The following is a 25610-nucleotide window of genomic DNA, read 5'->3' as shown; positions in this document are numbered from 1 at the left end:
GTTGCAACAATGACTCTCAAACCTTTAAGTATTTTATCATCGTCATGTTTGTAAGCAATGTGTGGGGGGAGGGGGAGAGAATTTGAGAGCAGATGATGTTACATCTAATGAAACTCAAAATAAGTACACTGCTAATCCTGAAGTCAATGCTGGAAAATTCACCTAAAGCAGTAATGTTTACTATAATTGTTATGAAACATCATAGTGATGAAATTTACAATCAGCAAACTGCTATGTGGAAGGCATGTTTCATGCTGGTGCTGATCTAATTTCTATCATATAGAATCCTAGAAATTTGTAACTGCTGACATAAGAAAATGATCGTTGGTCTCAATGAAAGAGAACATGGCATTGGAGAGATTTTATAGGGAGAATGATCCTGAAACTATTCTCAAAGTCTGGACCAATTATAAGGATTTGCATGCTTGTGTGACTTTCTCTCGTGAATTAATGCTCCACTGGGCAGTGAAATTAGCATTTAATGCCACAAAGTAACTATGGTATAATTGATGGTTTGGATGTTTGAATCAGATTTCAAATTAGCATTAATATCTTTCAATAGGTCACGAACCAGCCAAAATAATAAAATTCAAAAATAAAATTAATTTCTATTGTAATTTCATTTTGAGCAACAAAATTTGAACTTGAGCCAAAATTTATGTTGTTGCTGTAGGATCTCACTGTATTTCAGTTCTCTGAAACTATAATAGGACTTTGACTTTTGCTAATCAGTAAACTATTTGTACAGTTCATAAGGTTGAGGTGTACTGCATTTGTTGTCCTAGCATTTCATATCCATTATAGATAAGATAGTTTAAGCTAAAAGTGACGTATGTTAAAAATAATTTTTTTAAGTTGTATTTTAAGTTTTAATTCTGCAAAATTGTTGCTACTTATTTTGTAGCATGTGATTAAGATTTGATTTGAATGAAGGTATGGAACAAACTAAAGTAAAAGTGACTTTGGCCAATTTGATACAACAGCTTCTGCACATAAAATCAAAGGACTGTAATGCTGTGGTGCTTGTTAACTTCCTCAGTTTTTCCTTCCACTTGCCAAACTTTAGTATCTCAAACCAAGATTTGGTATTACTAATTATTTTGACTCCTCTTTATTGTTTTCAACTTTGTCGTCCCATTATGTATCTAGGCTCTTCACCTAGCTTCTTTAATATTAAGTGTATTCCTCCCATATGTGACTTCAGTCCATTTTGCAATCTGGTTCCAGTTGGATTTTGTAAATCTTCACTTTGTGCATTTGAGTGGACCTCAACTAAGGCACTTTGAAAAATCTGACAGTTCCAATTGAAGTATAATTTAAAAACAAATTTAGATGCAAGCTAATTTCAGAAAGAACATCTGAATTGCATAGAAGTGAACAGTGACAGCCATATTGGTGTGTTTTCCTTTTTGTTAAATATTTCAGAGAAAACATTCTAGTTGATTAACTGATTTATGTCTGCATATGCTGGGCAATGCCGTCATCTGAAATATTCTTTTATTCTGCATTATGGGAAAGGCCATTAATTTCAGAATTATCTTCTTGATCTGAGTTGCATGCCACAATTTGGTTAGAAGTGCAAACTGATGAGCAGAGCCAGCAACACTCCTTGCCGTGACAAATGTTGTCTCGAATTACTACTTTTGGCTTATGATGTCCCTGTTACATTTTCATCTCGTTTCTACGTCCGTCTTTGAGCCTCCTCAATCCTTGTGTTTAAATGTCAGGATTAAATGTCCTTCCCTGAAGAGTGACTAATATTACCTCTTGTTACTAAATTCCCCCCTTGATCTTGCTGTCATGTTTGATAAAACGAACTACACCATGCTTTTCCAATACTTTTCCACAAACCGACATCTCTAAGACTTGTCTTGCACGAGTCTATTTACATCCATATCGTCAGTTATCCTTTATTAGGCTGTTCATTCAACATTTTCAACTGTTTTGCCTACACAAGCAGAACCCAGACTGCTTGTCCAACATGCGATATTAGTGGGTCTGGGCTTCCTCCAGATCGACAGTGAGAAGACAAAATCATTGTCGTCACCACCTAACGTTAGCTGCTTTAAATTCCTCTTTCCTCCCTTGCCGTTTTGTTGGATTCACTGAATTCTTATTGTATCCAAACTGAGTTTCAGTTCTAATTTCTTCTGTGCTTTAAAAGATGACTTTATTTTTCTTCCACTTCCCATAACCCTCCATTGCGTAAACACTGATAAATTCTTATTTGTTGCTCCAGAATTGATTTTGCTCCAATACTCACCTCTCTTAATCCTCCATTAACGTGTGATTTGTCAAAAATTGCAGCAGATTGCTTTCCGCACTTGGTAAATAAGACTTCAATTAACCTGTATTGGTTCTGCGTTGCTCAAATGACCAGCTTCAAATCCAAATCAGATTTCTAAATCCTTCCAAGCCTTAATCCTACCCTACCTCTGCAACCTAGTTGCATTTTGTTTTCTCGCCATGTTACTCTCTAAAAGATAATGTTTTCTTGTTTCTTAATTTTGTTCTCTAATTTCAATCCTCTTTTCCTTCCCCTTCACTGTAAACTGGTAGTGGATCCTTTTAGAAGTTTGAATTTTTCAGTCACTTTCTCTGTGTCCCTTCTAAAAACCTTACTGAAAATAATCTCTTGCGTAAACTTTACCTTCTAATCTTCCCTTTCCAGGCCTCTACTAATGATCAGGAGATATGAATTCAAATCCCCACGTTGATAGCTGAAGAATTTAAAATTAAGTTAATTAAAATAGAACTGAAAATCTAGTATCTGTAATAGTGATCATGAAACAACTGGATTGTCATGAAATGGTATCTGGTTCACTAATGTGCTTTAGGGAAGTAAATATGTCATTACTCAATCTGGCTAATTAGGCAATGTGATTCAGACACTGAACAAAGTGGGTCACTCTTAACTATCCTGCTGAAATGGGTGCTAAGTCACTTTTGTTTTTCAAATTATGGCAACGTGATAATAAAATCATTCAAATTAAAATTTGGGTACAATTAATTTATATCCATCCAATCAACTCTGCAAATTTCTTCTCTTAAACATGTGGAGACTTGTGAAAGTTGGGACAACTGTGCCCGTGGACTAGTTGAATAACAATGTGGTGTAGTCATTCTCATAGAACCATGCATTACAATCAATGTTTTGGACTTCTCCATCACTGTCCCTGGGTATGTCCTGTTCCAGTGACAGGATAGGGCCACGAAAGATGACCACGTGGTGGTATACAAATCAGCAGTAAGATAGCCTTGTTCTTAATATTGACGTCACACTCAATGAAGTTTCATGGCGCAAAGCAGTCATGGGGGAGAAAAATAACCTCCGCAGATTATCATCTTACACCATCCTTCAACTGACAAATTGGTATTCCTTCATGTTGAACATCACTTGGAAGAAGCATGGAGTTTAATGAGGGTACAGAATGTATTCTGGGTGTGGGCTATCAATGTCCATCACTAGGAGTGGGTTAGTAACACTGGATGTTTCCTGATGGATATAGCTGGTGGACTGGACTGGACTTGATGTAGGTGGTGAGAACACAAACCAGAATGAAGAACCTATTTGACCTCATTCTCACCAATCCAATTGTCCCAGATACATCTGTCCATGTAGTATTGGTATACAATCCTTGTGGCGATGAAGTTCCCTTTTTTTGTACTAAATTATGCTATGTGGCACACAACTGTGTGAAAGATCGGTAGGTTCAGAACAAATATATGGCCAAAACTAGGCATCCAAGAGGCATTGTGGACAATTGCAATAGCAGCAGAATTATATTCCAGCATAGCCTGTAACCTCATTCTCATTATCAATCTCCCCCTCTCGTTATCAGCAAGAGAAGAAATTAATCCCAGTTCAAAAAAAGTGGAGAAGAGCAATACAGGAACTGCAGCAGGCATACATAAATATGGTGAAGTTGCAATTCAAGAATGAACATGGAATATAGAATAGTACAGCACAGGAACAGCCCTTTAGCCCACTGTGTCTGCATCAAACACGATACTATTCTAAACTAATCCCAACTGCCAGCACATGGTTCGCATCCCTCTACTCCCTGCCTGATCGTGTCTGTCTAAATGTCTGTTAAACGTTGTTATCGTATCTGTTTCTATCGCCTCCCCTGACTATGTAATCCAGGCACCTACCATTCTTTGTGTAAAAACAAAACTTGCCTTGTATATCTCCTTTTAAATTTTCTCCCTCTTGCCTTTAAACCTATGCACCCTAATATTTTACATTTTCACCCTAGGGGGAAAAGACTCCGACTATCCATTCTGTCCATGCCTTTCATAATTTCAGCCTTGGACACTGTAATGAGAGAGAATCCAAGTTTGTCCAAGCTCTCCTTATAGCTAATATACTCTAATCCAGGCAACATCCTGGTAGAGGACTTTCACACCCTCTACAAAGCCTCCACACCCTTCCTACAGTGTCGTGACCAGAACTGTACACAATACACCAAATGTGGCCTAACTAAAGTTTAACACAGCTGCAACATGACTTGCCAACTTTTACACTCAATGCCCTGACTGATGAAGGCAAGCTTGCTGTATGCCATCTTTACCTTCTAATCCACTGGTGTTGCCACTTTCAGGGAGCAATGGACTTGCACCCCAAGATCCCTCTGTATATGAATGCTCTTAAGGGTCCTACCATTTACTACATACCTTGCTTTTGTATTTGACTTCCCAAAACGTTTCAGCTTACACTTGGCCAGGTTAAACGCCATCTGCCATTTCTCCGCTAACTTTCCAACTGATCCATAACCTGCTGTATCCTTTGACAGTCTTCCTCACTAATCTCAACTCCACCAATTTTCATGATATTTGCAAACTTACTAATCAGACCACGTACGTTTCAAGCAAATTATTGTTGTATATTACAAACAACAGAGGTCCTAGCACTGATCCTCGTGGAACCCTCCGCTAGTCACTGACCTCCACTTTGAAAAACACCCTTCAATAACTATCTTCTAACTTCTATGACCAAGTCAATTTGGTATCCAACTTACCAACTGACCATGGGTCTCATATGAACTTAGTCTTCTCGACCACCTTTGTCAAATGCTTTAATAAATTCTATGTAGACTACATCCCTTACCCCAACCTCATCGGTCAGCTTTGTCACGTCCTGAAAAATCTGAATCAGATTTGTGAGATATGACCTCCCCCACTCCAAGCCATGCTGACTATCCCTAATAAGTTCATTATTTTCCAAATGCAAGTAAATCCTGTCCCTAAGGATCTTCTTCAACAATTTTCCTGTTATTGATATAAGGCTCAGTGGTCTATAATTTCCTAAATTCTTCCTGTTTCCCTTCTTAAACAAAAAAACAACATTGGCTGTTCACCGGTCTTCTAGGATCTCACCTGTGGCTAAAGAGGATACAAAAATATCTGTTAAGGCCCCAGCAATTCTCTCCCTTGCCTCCCTCAGTATCCTGGGATAGATCCCATCAGGCCATGAAGACTTGTCTACCTTAATTTTTTTCCAAGACACCAAAACCTCATCCTTCTTAATATTGGCATGCCCTTGAATATCAACATATCCCTCCCTAACCTTACTGTCATCCATGTCCCTCTCCTTGGTGAATACCAATGTGAAGTATTCATTTAGGACCTCCCCCTATTCGTCTGGCTCTATTAATAAATTTCCTCCTTCATTCTTGAGCGGACTGCCAATTTCCTAACTACTCTCTTACTCCTAACATTTGTATAAAATGCCTTGGGATTCTTCTTAATCCTATTGCCAGGGACATTTCATAGCCCTTTTTTAATCTCTCCTAATTCCTTGTTGAAGTTCTTTCCTTTTACATTCCTCCCAGGATTTTGTCTGGTAGCAGTTTCCTCAGACTTTTGCTTTCTTTTCCTTTTTGACTCAACTTTCAATATCTCCTGTCATCCAAAGTTCCTGAATCTTGCCATCCTTAGATTTCATCCTCACAAACGTGTTGGTCCTGAATTCTGATCAACTGGCCTTTAAAAGAGTCCCACATGTCAGATGTGGATACAACCTCAAACAGCCGCTCCTAATCTAATTTCTCCAGTTCCTGCCTAATACTGTTGTAATTAACCTTTCCCTAATTAAGCACTTCCACTGGAAGACCAATCTTCTCCTTCATATAACTAAAAACTTAGGAATTATGATCACTGTTTCCAAAATGCTCCCGAACTGAAAGTTTGATCACCTGGTAGGCGCACTTCTCAAGAAAGGACTAGTGTAGCCTGTCCTCTATTTGGACTTTCTACATATTGTTCCAAGAAATCCTACTGGATGCACCTAATTCTGCCCCATCTAAGCCCCTGGTACTTAGTGTCACAGTCAATATTAAGGAAATTAAAATCACCCACAATGACAACCCTGTTGTTTTTACATCTTTCCATGATCTGTCCACATCTATTGCTCCATCTCCCACTTGTTATTGAGGGTCTTATACTATAACCCTATCATAGTGATTGCACCTTTCTTAGTCCTGAGTTCTACCCATCTGGCCTTGCTGGATGAGCCATCCAAGATGTCCTGCCTTAGTACAGCTGTGCCATTCTTCTTAATCAATAATGCAACTGTCCCATCCCTTTCACTTTCCTCTCTCTTTTGCCTAAAACATGTAAACCCTGAAATGTTGAACTTCTGGTCCTGCCCTTCTCTCAACCAACTTTCTGTGATGGCAACTACATCATAGTCCCTAATCCAGACTCTAAGCTCATCTGCCTTACTTGTTATACTCCTTGCATTGAAACAAATTCACTTCAGATTGCCAGTCCTGCTGTGTTCATTAACTTGGCCCTATTTGTTCTTCTTATTAGACTTAACCTCTATCTTTTCCTCAGTCACTCCACATGCTGACCTAGTGCTCAGGTTTCCAATCCACTGCCACACTAGTTTAAATCCTCCCCCGTGTGGTACTAGCAGATCTCCTTGGTGCCTCTCCAATTTAGGTGTAACCCATCCTTCTTGTACAAGTCCCTCCTGTCCTGGAAGAGATCCCTTCCTACACCAGCTCTTTAGCCACACATTCAACTGTATTATCTTCCCATTTCTGGCTCTCCTGGCATGCGGCACAGGGAGTAATCCTGAGATTACAACCCTAGTTATCCTGCTTTTCTTTTTTACTTAACTCCCAAAATTCCCTTTGCTGGACCTCCTCTCTCTTCCTGCTTGTGAAGTTAATACCAGTATGGACCATGACCTCTGTCTGTTAACCCTCCCCTTTTCAGAATATCCTGTGCCCACTCAGAAACAACATTGACTTGGCACCAGGGAGTAAATACACCGTTCTGGAGCCACAGAAACTCCTGGCTGTGCCCTTGACTATAGGCTCCCCTATTACTGCTGCTTGCTTGCACTTTGACCATCCCTGCTGTACAACAGAGGCAGTTGTGGTGCCACTGATCTATCTGCTGCTGCTTTCCCCTGGGAGGCCATTCCGCTAAGTGTATTCAAAATGGTATATCTGTTGAGAGGGGAATTGCCATAAGGGACTCCTGCACCACCTCCCTGCCCCTCCTGATGGTCACCCATCTATCTGGCTGTATGTTTAGTGTGACCACGTCCCTGAAAATCCCATCTATAAAAGTTTCTGCTTCCAACATGCTCCTCAGTGAGTCCAACTGCCGCTCCAACCGATCCATGTGATCTGAGAGGAGCTGCAGGTGGACACACTTCCTACAGATAACAATAATAACTTACACTTCCTACAGATATCATTGTCGGGGACATTTGACTTCTCCTTGATCGCGCACATCTCACAGGAGCTCCACTGCTGTTACTGTAACAGCTGTTATTACCCTCTAGTAATTATTGGATTAAAAGAAAAGGAATTGCCTTATCTTAACACTGCTCATCCTCCTCATTGAAGCGCAACGCTCCCCAAAGCCTGCAGTATGACCTAACCAGCAGTCCTGTCCAAAATGGTGGCTGCCAAAATGGCCAACATCTCTCTGAATTCTCCTCGGACACCCCACCACCACTTTCTGGAAGCTCTTCCTCCTATTCACTATTGGGTCCTTTCAGAAGAGGAACGCAGTTGTACTGATTGAGCTGACTTACCCAAGATCCCCCTTAGTCACTTCTCACTACTGCCGTCTGTCAAATGCTTGCACCTCGTTCGCGGAAAAGTTTAAATAATGATTGATAATAACTATACTAATAACTGAGGTATAATAACTTACACAGCAGTGTAGTATTACAAATAAGAACAGCATAAAGTGAATGGACCAAGAATGGGATCCAGGACTATTGCTGCTGATTTTTGTCTATTCCTGGTGGTATTCAGAGGTGTTTTTTTTGTTTCTTCTGAAAAATTGATGTCACTCTGGAGATCTGCTTTCTCACAAACCACTTCCAGTCTGCTTTTCTGGTTTCTCCAAGCAGTGATTGTAAAAATGAAAACACACTCTCTGTGCATTGCTGACAGAATAGAGAATATCTCGTTGTGGATTTTTTTCTTATTTGCACATTGTTTTCCTTGGCTTTGAAAAGTTTCACATACCTTTCTTCACTGATCTCCATAATGCTTCATCTCCATGGAGGAGATAATTCTTATGTCAATGTCAAATGCCTCATGCAGCATGTTCATGCCAATCTCTTTAAGATCACATGTTAGAACAATCGCAAAATTCTTCAAAGGAAGCACAATTTGGAGAATTGTTTTAGGTATTCTGTTGTGAAGTCTTTCAGATGAATCATACTTGTCACTGAAGTACTACTTGATCCTTTTATTCAGAATTAAAAGTCCCTCACATTTTACTTCATTTTGACGTTCATTGTAAACCCAAAAATCTCATCCCAAATCCACCTTTCCTGTTCCTATTCATGGCGCTCATCAGCTAATACACCAAAAAGACAACAAACGTTGCCTCTAAAACTTCAGTACAGTCAGTGAATAGTTTGAGTATTGCTGATTAAAGAAGTAAATTTCAGACGCTTCTGTGGCAGCTTCTTGTCCCCAAGCATTTCTGTGGCTTTTTGAGGCACTCTTCCCTAGGTAAACTGTAAAAATCACGTGCCACAGGTTTCTAGCATTTCAGCAATCTGCCAGTCGTGGAGAAAGCAACTGGTCTCAATAGATCACTTCTCCACTTCAACAAAGACATAGAATTCCTTCACTTGTTGTGCTCTGCTCACATACGTAAATATTTGCACATGCCTTTAGAATTAGGTGGCCAGCATCAATGTTATTGTTTCTGACAACTTGCCTCCTAACATTTTGGTGGAAAGGTGAGCCAAAGGTTTAGCTGCTTTGAGAATGCCCCTTTGAGCAAGTTTCAGTTGTTGGTAAATGCTGTTGTGCTCTCTCTAATTAACGTTAACATCTGTTCCCGGCTGAAAAATTGTGAAGTCAAGGCTGATACTGAAGGCCCTGAATTTGAAAAATATTTCTGTTGTAATTGTATCCACTGTTTCCCAACTATCGCTTTTGATTTCTTGCAGTAAATACCCATTCTGAAAATTGAAATATCTTGAAGCTATTTTTATGCAATCCTCCTTGAAGAGCAGTTGTCAAAAAAAAATCAACTTGCTTTAATCTAAATCAAGTGTTTCTGTACAGAGTACAGTGCTGGAATGTTCTCGTTCTGTTTTTGCCCATGTGTTCCCACATTGGATCTGTCACCTAAGCATAGTAATTCCAGATTTCTTTATTGACATGTTACAGTCAATATGCCTATGAGATGCATATGCCTTGCACCATTTTTTTGAAAAAAGAGCTCAATGATGCGTGTTGAGAATGAATGAATGTTATGCTTTTTGTACAAAATGCACTAATTCCTATTTTTCTGCCATTGGTGTCTGTCATTGTGCCAATATGTTATTGAAGTGTTTGTTCTTCTTTTGCATTGGTCAATGGTCATGTGGTATGGGTGATGAGGATAACACTAGATTTTTTTTTTCTGGGGCACTTGCTGACTGGAAATGAATCTAAATGTCTTGCATTGGTAGTTACCAATTAAGTTGGTCGGGCAAATCACATGTTGAGTGGTGTCATAAAAGATACAGGGCAGGTCTAACATGACCTCTTGTCATTAGTATTCAGCGAACTACAAATTTCATGATTGGTTGTGGGGCTTGTAGAGTGATCATTGGAAAACACACAGCCTGCAACAATCTACAATCATTGGTTGACTTAAAATCAAACACTTTGAATCATTTTCACAGTAGTAATTGAATGTTCTCAAGTGAACAGACCTTCCCTTTAGATTGAGCCATAAGGCTGCAAATAGTACAGACTTCAAAATGCCGAACCTGATGGCATCTGGCACTGGAAGGGGGTAGGGGGTTCATTTCACTGAAATCGACTCTCTGGTCCAAAACTGGATGAACAGCCACCTGATCTGCAATATTTCTCACCAGATTGTAGTTTGTCCTGACTTGGAAATCTCTGTGTTGCTTCAACACAAGCCGAAAACATGGAGCTGTACTAAACAGGTTAATTAGATGTCCTGGTTTTTCCAGCATAAGCCTATTTTCTCATTAAGCATCCTGGTGACCTGGCACTTTCCTAAATATAGCTCAAATGGCCTGGTTTCAAATTTCCCCTTTATGTTTTATGTATAAACTAGGTCTTGGGGAAAATATCTGTGTGAAATTGCATCCTCCTACTTGTAAACTCCCATCACATTGCATGTAGTAGCACCACTCCTTGATATTTTGGTATTGCTGATGACATCTTCTTTAAACTATTTTTGGAGTAGGGTTGCCTGTTATCATGGGAGGTGTCATCACGAGATCTCTACTGTCAACTGGCTCTCCTCCAGACTCTCCCAGCATGTTAATCATGACAGAGTCTTATCTTCCCATGGCTTTTCAATTTGTCCTGGTTTTGACCTGAAAACTTGATCCCCTACAATCCAATGGGAATACATGCAGACTATGGAGGTTTAAGAGATGGTTCATTCACATCTTCTCAAGGGTGATTAGGGATGGACAGTTCATGCTTAATCAAAAACTGCTTTGAAAAAAATTAGTTTTTTTAATGTGCTTTAGCTTTTTTTTTATAAAGCTAGAATGTAGATGCAAACTGCTTTGGGAGCAAGCATATCAAGCAAGCAGTTGGATGAGGTTATTAAAGAGAGTCAATGTATGAACATGTGTAAAAGACTAGATGTTGATAATCTGGGTTAGAATAATGGGAATAAATGTTCTGGAAAGCTGCTCTCTGACCCTTCAGGTGATTAAAACCTGTTCTTGATATCCCAACGAGCATTATTACCAATAAATGTAATTAGTTTCTATGCAATTACAGTCAAGGATCTGTGAGCAATTAATATACGGGTGGAAGTTGGTCTGTTGGCTTTTTATAACGTTACCAAATGAGTAGAGGGAAGGAGCAAAGATAGATTTTTGTGCATTGGAAGAAGTAGTATTGCTGGAAATCTTGTTACTGTGGTTTTTGGAAAGGCATGAATCAAAGCCAGCAATGGCTGTACCACTGCAACAGAGGGAACATTATGAAGGATGATGCAGAGACCAACACAGGAACTAGAGTTTAAATTATTTGGTGCTTTTCTGCTATTTATTTGGATCAAAGTTGATTTGTAGTTCAGTTGTGTGCTTGCGATATCATACCATTCAAAACGATGGACCAAGTGCTGGAAAGTGTGATCAGTGTAGATACAGATTTTTGGTGCATACTCGATGAGCTGAAGGGCCTCTTCTATACTGCATGATTCTGTACTATGAATTCAACTTACCTGCCTTTTGACCCAATCCTCTTGATGCCTTTGTCTAATTGAGGAAAAAAAACCTCCCTCTTCTTAGGATGAGTGTGTCACTGAGCCATCCCCTATTTTCTCTTTCACTGAGTTGCTTGCTAGGTCATGGAGTCATGTAGGCCAGCCAAAGTAAGGACAGCAGGCTTTCTTCCCTAAAAGGACATTTTGTGAGCTAGATGAGTTTTTATGGCATTCGAGTTTATGATTTCAGAATTATTAACTACTGTGGAGGGATTCAAACTCGTACCCCTAGAGCATTCTGAGATAGCAAGGACTTGCAGATGCTGGAGCCAGAGACAACACCGTGTGGAGCTGGAGGAACACGGCAGGCCAGGCAGCAGCAAAGGAGCAGGAAAGTTGACATTTTGGGTCTGGATCCCGTTCTGAAAAAGCACCAAATAGTTCCCCCAGCTCCACACTGTTGTTACCCCGAGAGCATTCCCTTGGGTTTCTGGATTACTAGTCCAGTAAAATCGCCATAATGCTACCATTATCCTCCTGCCACTTAACAAAAGTAATTTATTTTTAAGCAAGAAAAAACATCATACAGTACTTTTATAAGTGTGTTTTGAACACAGTTTGACTATAAACCACAAGGAAGTGTGAGGTCGGATGGCTTTAAAACTTGCCTCCTTAGGTAAGCTTGAGGAAAGTCTTGGAGGAGAGGAGATGGTCTTGAAAATTTTAATTTGATCCAACAGACACGGGGTTCTGGAGTTAAAATTTCATAGTACTATTTCAGTTTGGGTAAAGAAATCTTTGCTGATAATTTTAAGATTCTGTCCCATTGTTCTGGCTGCATTTCCCACAAGAGGAAACATTTGTTCATTCTGTAATTTGTATTCGCTCTCAACTCCCTGGTCGCATGATCTTATTCTTCTGAGTCCAAGTTAACCACACTTGGGTATTTTAGTGCATCAATTGCAGAAGGTTAGTTTGCAGATCCAGCTAATATACAGGAACTCTAATAAAATGTCATGGTTTGTTGTGAAGGGAATTAAAAGCAAGAGTTAGGGTCATTATGCTTCAGTATACAGAGCTTTGATGAGGCTGCATCTGAAGGACTGTGTACAGTAATGGACAACTTACTTTATGGAAGGATGTTAATGCATTGAGAGCAGTTCAGAAGGTTTACCGGACCAATATCTGGAATGAACAGATTGCCTTATGAGAAGAAGCTAGACAGGCTGGCCTGTATTCTCTGGAGTTTAGAAAAATCAGAGGTTCCTCCATTGAAATATCAAGTAGAGGAGACTTGACTGAGTGGATGTTGAAAGGATGGGAGAATTTTCTGTCTCTTGGGAGAAGTCTATTGTGGGAGAATCTAGAATGAAGCATGATAGGTGCTACCTTTGGTTTTAAAACCAATGAGGAAACTTTTAGTGTGAGGTTTGAGAATCTTTGGAATGCCTTTCCACCAAAGGCAGTGATTGCAGAATATTTAAAAGTTTTAAAGGCAGGTAGTTAGATTATTGTTTACCAAGGGGATAAAAGATTATCGGGGATCTGCAGTTGAGGTTAGAATCAGATCAACCATGTTCTCATTGAATGGCAGTGCAGGCTTGAAGGTCTGAATGGCCTACTCTTGTTCCATATTCATGTGGTCATATGTTCGTACATAGGGCATTTTTTCTCGTTGCCTGCTGCATATAGAGATAGCAATTGCTATTACTGGTAAGGAGTGAGATTTGTCTGGAGATGAGCCATTCTCTATTTGACTAGTAACTATACAACGCTCTGGGGTCTAGGGTTCATAGTGTATCAGAGTAGCTGGGAGAATTTAAGTTTGATAATAAATCTGGAATATAAAACTATTCTCAGTAATTGTGACCATGAAACTGCTGTTGACTGACTTGTCAACCAGATGGATTTTTTTTTTGACAAAATGTCATTTAGGGAAGGAACCTGTTAGTTTTGCCTGGTCTAGTCTACATGCCACTCTAGAAGACATTTTGACTCTTAACTGACCCTGATGTGACCTTGCAACCCACTCCATTAAAGGGCAATTGGGGGATAGACATCAAATTGCTGGCATTGCCACCAATACCCATATCCTGTGAAAAAAAAAAAATAAGTTTTTAAAAAACAAAATTATTGTTTTTTTTTGTTGTTTCGTGGATCTGGCTTCTGACTAGTGTTAATATCAGAGAACTAAGAATGGATTATTGCCATCCCTGATGAATATAAATCCAGCTCCGAGGCATCTTCCCTGTCCTCTAGTCTGCAGAAACTGCTTCAGAGATTGTAGAATTTACGATGTGATGTCCACTGCATCCCATATTTCCAAGGCCAACTCCCTTCGTACTGTGGGATGCAAATGGTCAAGTTCTGGGGATTTGTGGTAGGTTTTTTTTAAGTAAGATTTAAGAACTACAATTCATTCCTTTCGAAGATACTAAGAATCTGCTTGATCAATTCTGTTGATTTGCTTAGAATCTGTTGATACAACATTAAAGATTCTAAAGGGCTCTTTGAGAGTTCATTTGCACTATTTCCGGGTGTATGTGCTTCCTATCTCTTGAATAATCATTTATTGTTTGTTAATAAATGCTCAAACAGACCAGCAACTGAATTCCTTGTAAAAACTGTAAAACCTTGGAATATAAGAGCAAAATTAGGCCATTTGGCCCAATGGGTACGCTCTGACATTCGATCATGGCTGATATATTTCTTAACCCTGATATCCTGTCTTCTCTGATCTTTGATCCCCTTACTCATCAAGAACCCATCTATCTCTGTCTTAAATACACGTAGGGGGAAGCAATGGCCTAGTGGTATTATCGCTGGACTGTTAATCCAGAGACCCAGATAACATCCTGGGGACCTGGGTTCAAATCCTGCTATGGCAGATGGTGGAATTTGAATTCAATAAAATATCTTTAATGAAGAATCTAATGATGACCGTGAATCCATTGTCGATTGTCGAAAAAACCCATCCGGTTCACTAATGCTCTTTAGGGAAGGAAACTGCCATCCTTACCTGGTCCGGCCTACAGGTGATTCCAGACCCACAGCAATGTGGTTGACTCTGAACTGCCCTCTGGGCAATTAGGGATGGGCAATAAATGCCCTGTATGATCAGTGACGTCCCCATCCAGTGAATGAATGGAAAAAAACTCCACAACAATGAGTTCTACATGTTCCCCACCCTCTGGCTGAAGAAATTCCTCCTCATTCTAGTATTAAAGTGTTGTGCCTTCACTCTGAGGCTGTACCCTGTGGTCACAGACTCTGCTATTAGGGGAAACATCTTCTCCATGTCCTCTTTATCCAGGCCTCTCAGTTTTCTGCAAGTTTAATCAGACCTCACCACCCCATCCTTCTAAACTCCAGCAAGGACTGACCAGAGTCCTCAAATGCTCCTCATATGAGCTGCCTTTCAATCCCCTGATCAGTCTTGTGAACCTTCTCTGGAGGGAGCCCAGAGTTTCTGTACTTGGGGCTAGCATTTCTTCATAAATTTCTTGCTTAATAAAATAATATTATGAGTTTTGTAATCACTGATTCCTCAAAGCACTTCACGACCAAGGACGAACTTCCTCGGTGTAGTCACTGTTATAATTTGTGAAACATGAGACCAATTTATATGTAGCACATCTCAAAGGTGGTAATGTAATTAATGTGATTGTGATGATTTTGGGCATGAATATTGCTCAAGACACCGGGACAACGCTCCTTTGTGTTATTTTAAAATAGTGCCATGAAATCTTTTACATCCACTTGAGCAGGCATTGTGGACCTCTGCATAAAGCTCATGTGAAAGAATATCCCTCTGACTGTGTCGCACCACCTCTCAGCGCTGCACAGGACAGTCAGTTACATCAGTTAAATAATGTCATAATTGGTTGACTTGTGAACAAAGTTGTTTAAATTATGTGGGTGCTGAAATCCAGCTGAACATAGTCAGAAAAATGCAGTTAAAGAGTTTAGATGTGATGATTAAATAAAATTGTGGGGTGTGAAATGTCTGTTGCTAGAACTGGGCTCCTGTTGGCTCTAGTTATAGTATAACATGTATATTAACTGCTAAATATCTGGCAGCAAAACTACTGGCTCAGTCTTTAAAATGGTTCTAGCCAGAAAATTCATTAATCAGTGCTTTCTGTTGCTTTTATGTGGTCTAGGATATAGTGGTTGCTGTGGATGTTCGTTTCTCTGGACTCGAACACATTTTCTTCAGTTAGTGAACTGAACTTGGGCAAATATTTGAAAGGCTTTCAGTATTCTAAGGAGTACTTGTTTAGATATACTGGCTACTTTGTTCATGGAAAAAACGTTGTTTTGTAACAGAAGCTCATTGCTTCTGTTTGTAAGAAGTGGATTTTCTCTCTCTGCACATGTTCCCTTGTTTGCTCACTGTACTTCCCACCTCTCATCCTGAATGTTTTAAGAGTCAGAGATTTTGCTGTTTATAAATTAATGTTTCTATTGTCTTAAAATATTTTAGGCTGTATTCTTAATGTAGACATACTTCTATACAGCCATTTTTAAAAAAAAACTTCTCAATCATTAAACACATGATCCGTGTTTCTGATTGAACTTGGGGAGGAGTAGTGGTGTAATGATATAGTCACTAGACTACTGATCCAGAATCCTCAGCTAAATTTTTTTTGACTTGTGCTTGGGCCAGCATTATTTGCTTACCACTAGCTGCCGTTGAATAGGTTATGTTGAGCCACCTTTCTGAAGTGGTGTGGTCCATGTGCTGTAGGTAGACCTAGGGTTCATTGGGGAGGCACAGGGATTTGGATTCCATCATGGCAGCTGGTGAAATTTGAATACGACTAATACATCTGGGAATAAAAAGTATTCTAATGGCGAACAGGAAATCACCGTCTATTGTCGTAGAAAAACCCACCTGGTTCACTACTCCATGCAGGAAAGAAAACCTGCCATCTGTACTCAATCTGATCTACACGAGTCCAGATCCACAGCAATGTGGTTGACACTTAACTGCTTCCTAAAATGCTGAGCACGTTACTCCATTCAATGGTAATTAGGGATGGGCAACGATTGCTGGCCATGTCATCATCAACATCTTATGAAAGAGTTATTTAAAAAAAAAAGTCTGTTTTTCAAGTTGTCTGATCACAACGAGAAGATAAGTTTTACTATAATTGGCAAAATTGACATCCTACAGTGGATAAGGGAGGGAATGACAAAAAGTATGAGAGCAAAATTTTTGATTGTTGTGGGGATATCTGTCTATGCTGTCATTCATTTGGATCCATATGTTGACTCCATTTATACCCTTAGACAATATTTCGAGATGTTGAACAACAGTCAAAATAGTGATTAATCTATAATTCACAACAGCTTTTGAGAAGGCTCCAGATTTCTGCTCCCCTGTGTGGGGTGGTGGGGGTTGGCCGGCATGGTTGGTCCCTCTGTCTCACCTATATTGGGCTGGATTTCAAAATTTCCTGCTGGGAGGTTTGAAGTCAAGTGGTCAGGTAAAATGCAATGGACAGCTTCTAAAATGTAACCTTTGAATATCTTTTATCATTTTAAGCAACTTTGGATTATTTACCTCTCCTGGATGAGAACAGCTACATTTACGCAACTAGTTCTCGCGCTGTAAACATTTTGAGTCCCAGTTTCATTCTAGCGAATGTATTTCCCAAACACCATATTCTAGATGGAACTGTCTGAAACTTTCTGTACAATTGAATTTCAACATACCTCCTGTTGTATTTCAGCCTCCTGGATATAAAACCAACATTTTCTTTACCATCTTGATTAGTTTTGTAGCTTTTAATTATCCACTGAGATATTCTAAGCCCATTTTGCTGTTAAATTTCCTGGTCTTTCACCATTGAGGGAAATACTTTGGTTTGTTTGCCTCAAATTCAGAAGCAAATGGTCTCACACTTGCCAATATTGAATGCCACTTGCTGAATTTGTCTGTTTGAACTCTTAGATTGGTGCTCCTGTCTGCTTGCATACAGATTTAGAGCAACTTCTGCCATATTCTGTCAATTAAAGCATGTTTGCTTGATCCTAGCCACCAACTTGTATCTCAAGTTTGCCTCCAATTCAAGTGCCTCCAATCCAGATTTTCAATTCTTGAATCTAGAAAGCCAGTGTAGTGGAAAATTGTAACTTCTTGTAATTTCCTTATTTCTTCTAATTCTGTAGGTTGAAAACAATCCAGTTCTGAAGACGTATCTTTTGAGTTCTGTTAGTTTCTTAGTGACCACTTCACTCCATTAAATCACATGAAATTCACTGAGTTTTTCCCTTTGACTTATTTTTAGGTTCCCCTGTACTGTTGGCCCTCTCACTCTGCTGTGAAAATGAATACATTTTATTTATTTAATAAGTCTGCCTGTTGTGAACTTTTTTCAGCTCTGCGGCCATCTCAGCTAAATGTCCCATAGATGCTTATTGCTTAAATTTGCACATGTGGAATGGCATTTTAGGAGCTGTAGAAGAATGTGTCATGATGAAGACAATTGAGGCATGATTCTTCTCTCTGAGCAAGGAAAATGAATTTAAATGTTTGTGAACTTCAGTGAATTCCAAACTATGTAATAATCTCATTGGAAAAAAAGAATAAAAATGCTATATTTATGAACTGAACAAGTGTTGAAATAGGTAGCTAAACTAACGTGAGAGCTATTATACATTCATACAGCGTCTATCGTGTAGAATAGAGTAAACATAGCAAGTTGTTTCTTCAAGGTGTGATGAGGCAACTGAAGGTTTGATAATTGCAAAACAAAATTAAAATTATGCATAAACTTGAATCAAAGAGCTGGTTAAATCCATCAGATTGTCCAGATCATAGCCTTGATCTAAATCCTCAGTGATTGTGTTCTTAGTTATGACATTCTTCAACTCGTATACAACAGCAAACAGGTATATCTAGGGTAAATCTTAGGTAGTTGAATTTATGTCAGTTACAATTAAATTCTCTGTTATCATATTCACATGCTTCTATAGCCGTGAATGCTTAGAGTTGTCCAGACATTTGGAGTCAGATGCAGTTTACTGCAGGCTGTCGGCTATTTACTTGTGCTATTTTAGTAGAAATTCGAATCTTTTTTTAAAAAAACGAAATATTTTTGTCCTGTAGGAAGGGACACCTCATTGGTGTGAGTTCCTTTTTATGTGCCTTGCTCAAGTAATTTTACGCATGCATTTGAATAATGAATGTCTGAAAGCTCTATTGACACTGGGAAAGGACATTACTGGATCCTGGACCTGTTCTCCTGACACCATCACAAATGAAGTACTAAAGCTTAAGAACCCTTCCTGGGTTCTATTTTTTTTCCTCTCTAGCTGGGGCCTATTGAGTCCAACTCTAACAACCCCCTCATTCCTCTGATCAACATTACCCAATTAATCATCAGTTAGTTTATGCCATAGAGTTATATAGCACGGAAACAAACCCTTCGGTCCAACTTGTCCGTACCAACCAAGTTTCCCAAACTAAATTAGTCCCATTTGCCTGTGTTTGGCCCATATCCCTCAACCTTTCTTATTCATGTACCTGTCCAAATGACTTTTAAGTGATGTAACTGTACCTCCATCTACCACTTCCTTTGGCAGTTCATTCCACGTACGAATCACCCTCTGTGTGAAAAAGTTGCCCCTTAGGTCCCTTTTAAATCTTGCCCCTCTCATCTTACAAATATGTCCTCTAGTTTTGAAATCCCCTACCCCAGGGAAAAGACCTTGGCTATTCACCTTATCTGTGCCCGCCCACCCCCCCCCACCGACCGGTTTTATAAACCTCTATAACTCAACCTTCTAAGCTTCAGTGAAAAGCTCTCAGCCTATTCAGCCTCCTCTTTATAACTCAAACCCTCCAGTCTCAGTTACATCATGGTAAATCTTTTCTAACCCCTCTCCAATTTAATAATATTGTTTCTGTAGCAGGGCGACCAGAACTATACACAGTACTCTACTCAAAAATTGGGCTCGCCGACGTCCTGTATGACCTCAACATGACATTCCAACTCCTATACTCAAAGGTCTGAGCAATGAGGACAAGAGTGCTAAATGTCCCTTAGCCATCTTGTCTACTTGTAGCACAACTTTCAAGGAACTATGTAACTGAATCCCTAGGTCTGTCTGTTCGACAACACTCCCCAGGGCCCTGCCATTAACTATATAAGTCCTGCCTGGTTTGGCTCACCAAAATGCAACATCTTGCATTGATCCAAATTAAACTCCATCTGCCAATCCTCAGCCTGTTGGCCCAGTTGATCAGGATCCCTTCGTAATCTTAAATGCCATGATTCTTTCTAGCACCAGTCATGATTCTTCAGACTCTTGAATGCGAGAAAAGCTCAGCACATCTGACAGCATCTGCAGAGAGAGAAGACAGAGTTAATGTTTCAAATCCTTAATACTGTTCTTCAGAACTGAGAACTTGTCTCCGTTTAAGCTGCCAGAACTGCCGAGTTTATCCAGCATTCTTTGTTTATTTCAGATGTCCAGCATTGCAGAATTTTGTCTTAATCCTACAATTTACTATTATCCTTAACACAAAGTGCTACCTGGCTGACGAAGTAGAACTCAATGAGCCAGGGCGTTCATTGCCTCTAAATTCACACACAATTGTAATAAACTGTAAATTAATTCTGACAATACATGTTTACTTGTTTATTGTTTAATACTATCGTGAAAGATATACAAGTACAAAGCTCCTGTTCGCCAGTTTAGTTCATGCCGTGCAGTTCTTTGACTTCCATCCAACATTTTGGATCTTGCTATTTGTGAAGTGTCTAGAGGTATTTGATATTTCTCTGACCCTAACTTGTGTCACTTGGTCCCTGTCCCCTCTGTCCATGTACCTGTAGGTTAAATTATAATTTGGCAGCCAAGGTGCTGGGGATTTCCTTATTTCTTTTTTCCGCAGCTGACTACCAGCCAATGAATAAACAAATGCCTGGCAAGTAGCATGTTCATTTTGCTGCTGAGAAATTATGGATGTGCTTTTGTTTTTTTTAGAGGTTGTATATCTGTCTTAGAAATGTTTTAAACCACAGTAAAACCCTTGTTTACATGAACAGTGGACATGGGTTAATCACTAGCAATGAATATACAACTCAAATGGGAAAAAAAAACACTGCAATTGCACGAGAGAGTTAAGATTTTACTATGGGGAATTTAGGACACAGGATTAGGTTCCACAATGCTCTCAACATTCAAATTTTACCACTCCAGCACCACCCTCAGTCCCTTCCACTGCTCTCTGTTGCTAGATAGATTTTCAGACATCCAGAGCTGGATTAACCAAATTTCTTTTAAGCATTGAGAATTTAAATACGTTTTCACTGGCCTCTGCAAATTCTATTCCATTGTCATCGATTCCATTCTCCTCCTCAGTTCCTCTCAGCTTGATCTGAACCAATTATTTATAACTTTAGGGTCTTAATGGGCAGCATGGTCGCTCAGTGGTTAACACTATTGCATCATAGCGTCAGTCACCTGGGTACGAGTTCACCCTTGGGCAACTGTGTGTGTAGGGTTTGCACATTTTCCCTGTGTCTGCATGGGTTTCCTCCCCCACAGTCCAAAGATGTGCAGGTTAGGTGGATTGGCTGTGCTAAATTGCCCATAGTTTCCAGCAATGTGTGGGTTAGGTGGATTAGCCATAAGAAATACAGGCTTATGTGGATAGAGTGGGGGAGGTGGGGCTGGCTGGGATGCTCTTTGGAGGGCCTTTGTGAACTTGATGGCCTGATTGGCCTGCTTCCACTCAGTAGGGATTCTGTGATTCGATGATTTGATCTTGAGCTGAATTCCTGAGGTTTTCTTAGGTTATCATTTTAATGAAAACTTGCATTTTCCTGACCTTTATTTCCCAGGAAGGTCCATACATGAGAATTCATTTGTGGCGTGTGACTTCCCAGTCGATGCTGCAGTCAGGTACATTGCAGCAATTTTTTGTTTGTGTATGCATATCCTTCTCGCACGTCTTCTCACATTAAGTTGGTTACAAAATGCTTTCAGCTAATGCTGCTCTAAGGTCATACACTTGGGATCTGTACAATGAAGGAAATAAACATTGAGAGGGATGAGAAAGGGGACAATAATAAGCAAAAATCTTTTTGATCCCATTGAGTCAAATTAAGATTCAATCTGGTCTGGGTGCTTTTGTGTAAATGATGCAGTTGGATCCTGTTTGTCATGAATCTGATGCCATTTGTTTTGTAAAAATAAGAAACTAAAGAACAAATTTGTATTAATATCATGCTTTTTATGGCATTGTGTTTCAAAGTCTTTCACAGAAGCATTATAAAGCAAAATCTGTCACTCTGCAAGTTTTATATGTGGACGGCTAAATGCTTTATCAAAAGTATGTTTTAGGAGTCTCCTTAGGGACAAAAGAGAGGTAGAGCAGTTTAAGAAGGAAATTCCATTGTTGGGGGGCTGAGCAGCTAAAGGCATGGCCATCAATGCTGGAGCAATTAAAATTGAACATGCTCAAGAAGCCAGACTGAGGAATGCGGATTGTGAGGCTGGAGGAGATTTACGTGGTAGAAAGAGTGAGGCAACAAGATTGCAAATCTTAAAATTGAGGCCTTGCTTGACCTGAGAGTCATTATAGGCCAGCTAACATGGAGGTGAACGTCAGAATGGGCTTGGTTTGAGTAAGAGCTCTGGCAATAGAGATTTAGATGACATGAAAATGATGGACACTGGGATACATTGGAATGGTAGAGTTTCAAAAGCAGATGAGCTGATTCAGGTTCAGAGTTGCATAATGTTATGAAAGTTAAAATAGATGGTCTTGTGTAGATATGAAGCCGGATGCTCATCTTAGAGTCAAAATATAACACCCATGATTACAGTCTGGTTCAGCCTTGAGACGATTGTTGGGAAAGCGACAAAGTTGATGGTTAGTGAATTGAATTTGTAGAAGGCACTTGAAACAATGGATTTGGTCTTTGAGTATTTAGTTGAAGCCAATTTTCGTGCATTCAGTAATGGTTAGCAGACAAAAGTATGGCAAGGCAATTTTTAGAATGTTGGTGAGATTGAGAGGGGGTGATTCAGAAGAACTGGGTGTCATCAGTGCGTGACTGAAAATTGATGCTGTGCTTCTGCATCATGTTGACAAGGGGTAGTTTGAATGGGGGAAGAGCCAGGTTAGATCCTGAGATGGAGACCAGAGGTAAGGGTGCAGGAGCAGGAGAATAAGAACAGAACCAGGCAAGAGCAGTTCCACCCAACTAGGCAACAGTGGAAAAGTATAGAAGATTTATTTTAAAGGCTGAAAACAGGATGAAGGGGGTTGGCTTGCCTTTTTCACAGTCATGTAGGATGTCATTGGACTTTGACGAGAGCCACCTTGGTACTGTGGCAGTATGGAAACCTGATCGAATGCATTCAAACGTGGAGTTCCGAGAGAGATGGACGTGGGCAAGGGCTTTGTTCAGGCAATTTGGAGAAAGAGTAGTAGTGGAAGGGTAATTGCAGCATTGAAGGTTCAAGGGAAGAGAGAGAGGGAACTGAGTGTTATTAGCTGATGTGGAGACCAGGAATGGAGGAAGGTAGACAGCAGTTGAGTGGGGAATAGGGTTCATTGAGCAGTGGAGTAAGTAGAGAATGATGCAAGTTCAAACCAAGCAGAGTGGGAACTTCAGCCGAGCAGGCCCAGTGGAGGGCGAGAAGTGGCAGAACTAGTTGTTTGGATAATTTAGAAATAAAGAAATCCCAGGAGTTTGATGTACTTATTTTTGAAGTGAGTGTGGAGGAAATGGGGAGAGGGGTTTGGAAAAACCATTTGTTTCTTTGTAGTGGAAGCTGAGGGTTACGTTTGCTTTCCAGGGTAATTCTGAAAAAGTGAGCAGTTTTAGAGATTGGACACTGTAAACACTGGTAGTAGTCTACCAAGAATCCTTGGGCTTGGAATAAGTCCCAGAAGATTGGAAAACTGCCAGTGTGACACCTTTATTTAGAAAGTGAAGGAGATTTAAAAACAGGTAACTACAGGCCAGTTAGCTTAACTTCTATTATTGGGAAAAAGTTAAGAGTCTGTTATAAAGAATAATTGCTTAACCATGTTATGTACTTCTGAATGCTCAGCTGAGTCAACATGGCTTCATGAAGGGGAAGGCATGTGTGACAGATTTGCTGGAATTCTTGGAGAAGGTAAGCAGTGGATGTAATATATTTAGATTTTCAAATCTTTGATAAGGCACACACAAAGAATTGAGGAGTCCATGATATTGGAGGTAGTATATTAGCGTGGATAGAGGATTAGCTAACTAATAGAGAGTTGGGATAAGGGGGACATTTTCAGGATGGCAATCATTAACTAGTTGAATGCTACAGGAATTAGTGCTTAGATGAGGAAAATGAATGTACTATAGCCATGTTTGTGGATGAGACAAATCATATAGGTGGGAGAGCAAGTGAGGATGGTAGAAAGAGTCTGCAGAGGGAAATAGACCAGTTAAGTAAGTGGGTAAAAACAGATGGGACATAATGTCAGAAAATTAGGTTTTGCACTTTGTCAGGAAGAATAGAGGAGCTGAGTATGATTTAAATCAAGAAAGACTGCAGACTACTACAGAACAGTGGAATTTGGAAGTCCTTGTGCATAAATCACAAAAAGCTCAGTGGGTAATAGGGAAGGCCTTTTATTTCAAAGGGAATAGAGGATAAAAGTAGGAAACTTTTGCTAAAACTATACATGACACTAGTCCAACCACATTCTGGAATATTGTGAATTGTTTTAGGCCACTTCTTTAGGAATAAAATCCTGGCATGGGCGGCAGTTCAGAGAAGATTCATGAGACTGATACCAGGCATGGAGGGACAGTCTAATGAAGATAAGTTGTCATTTGGGCCTGTACTAATTCATCCCTACAGGTTATAGTTAAGATCCTGTTCAACATGATATATTATACATGCTAATATATCATGTTGAACAGGAGGCCAGTTGAAATTTTGAAAGTGACTGAATTTAGTATAATTTTCCAGTTTCACACACCCAACTTGGCCTTTCAGAATGTTCATTGAGAATTTGGGCATGTGCTATATGTGAGCTTAAAGCCATTAATTTTATAGGTCACAAAATGATATTTGAGGTATGCCCGAGGTATGCACTTGTGTTATCAAGGCTTAACTCCAGCAGTGTCAGTAAATCGTGACACTATTTTATGATTAAAGGTAGAATTGTTGACCTATTAAGTGGTGCTGGCTCTTTCAAAAAATAATCCAGTTAGTCCTAATCCATGCTCTTTTCCTCATACCCTACATTTTTTTTTCTCTAGGTTAATTTTCAAAATCCATTAGAAGTCTACTTTTGAATCTGTATTTACTAGCGTTTAACACATCAGCCAACATATTCTATATCCAAAACCCTTGCTGCTTTTTTTTTTAAGAAAAGAACATTTTTCTTCTTGCAATTTCTGAATCTTTGCTCATTAACTTCAATTTTTTGCCTCATCATTTTGATCCATTAGCCATTGGAAATACACTCTTTATTTGTTACAATTAATTTGTTGAGAATTTAAAATCCTTCCATTAAGTCTCCTGTTAATCTTCTCTGCTGTAAAGAGAGCAACTTGTTCAGTCTATTCACATACCTGTAATCCCTCATCCTGTACTTCACTAAATGTCATTTCTACCCTTTCCAAATCCTTCGTGACTTTCATGAAGTCAAGTGCTGAGAACTGGATGTAATACTCCTTGGGGATCAAACTAATGTTTTGTATTGGTTTGGTAAACTTCCTGACATTTACACTGTCTCAATTTATAACACTTAGGATACTAGCTGTTTTATTCACCTGTCCTGCTACCTTGAAAGGTTTGTGCAGAAAATCCTCAGACCATTATTAATGTGCCCTCTTTTTAAATTATTTTTCAGCATATACCAACTGTCCTCTTTTCTTCTACTGAAGTGTATTACCTCCCTTTTCAGT

At 39.5% G+C, this 25610-nt stretch overlaps 1 protein-coding gene across 3 annotated transcripts in view; it reads left to right on the top strand.

Moving 5' to 3' along the window:
• Positions 1–25610, top strand: part of pcsk5b (proprotein convertase subtilisin/kexin type 5b) — a 355500-nt gene that overhangs the window by 12976 nt on the left and 316914 nt on the right. The window lies entirely within an intron of this gene.

Source organism: Rhincodon typus, chromosome 3, assembly GCF_021869965.1.
Source record: "Rhincodon typus isolate 14 chromosome 3, sRhiTyp1.1, whole genome shotgun sequence".
Classification (NCBI taxonomy): Eukaryota; Metazoa; Chordata; class Chondrichthyes; order Orectolobiformes; family Rhincodontidae; genus Rhincodon; species Rhincodon typus.
Note: the sequence above shows the minus strand (reverse complement) of the source record. Positions and strands in the feature narration are given on the sequence as shown.